The sequence below is a fragment of the Odontomachus brunneus genome, unplaced genomic scaffold (assembly GCF_010583005.1).
Source record: "Odontomachus brunneus isolate Ranch 3 - 2012 unplaced genomic scaffold, Obru_v1 Obru_scaffold_049, whole genome shotgun sequence".
Classification (NCBI taxonomy): Eukaryota; Metazoa; Arthropoda; class Insecta; order Hymenoptera; family Formicidae; genus Odontomachus; species Odontomachus brunneus.
Window position 1 is genome coordinate 641,953 of NW_022639499.1, and position 435 is coordinate 642,387.

A 435-nucleotide genomic window follows, 5' to 3' on the forward strand; every position below is an offset into this window, starting at 1 on the left:
ACTCGAATTCCATTAACTTTACCGAAAAATGACAAGAGATAAAAATTATCTATTTTCTTCTCATAGAGCTCTGAGATCTTTTTCAGAATTTTTTATTAACTTTTTAGTATTTCAAGAAAATGCAAGGAAACGCAATACTAAAAATTTAATCAAAAATTTTGAAAAAAATCTCAGAGCTCTATGAGAAGAAAATAGACAATTCTTATCTCTTGCTATTTTTCAGTAAAGTTAATAGAATTCGAGTAAAATATTATTGAAACCAATAATTTATTTGGCTTATTATTAAAACCAATAATTTATTCGGCTGGATAATTGACCTCGACCTGACCTTGGCGGGGTCACGCAAGGTCAAACCAATGGTACCTTCTTGTGTCGCCCATCGTCTCATATAACTTTTGTCTGAAACATTTTTGTCTGCCGGTCTTAGTTTTCGAA

At 31.0% G+C, this 435-nt stretch overlaps 1 protein-coding gene across 3 annotated transcripts in view; it reads right to left on the reverse strand.

Annotated features, from left to right (window-relative positions):
* The window catches only part of LOC116845132 (protein THEM6), a 17,121-nt gene that overhangs the window by 2,431 nt on the left and 14,255 nt on the right, over positions 1-435 (reverse strand). The gene's annotated exons all lie outside the window — the stretch shown is intronic.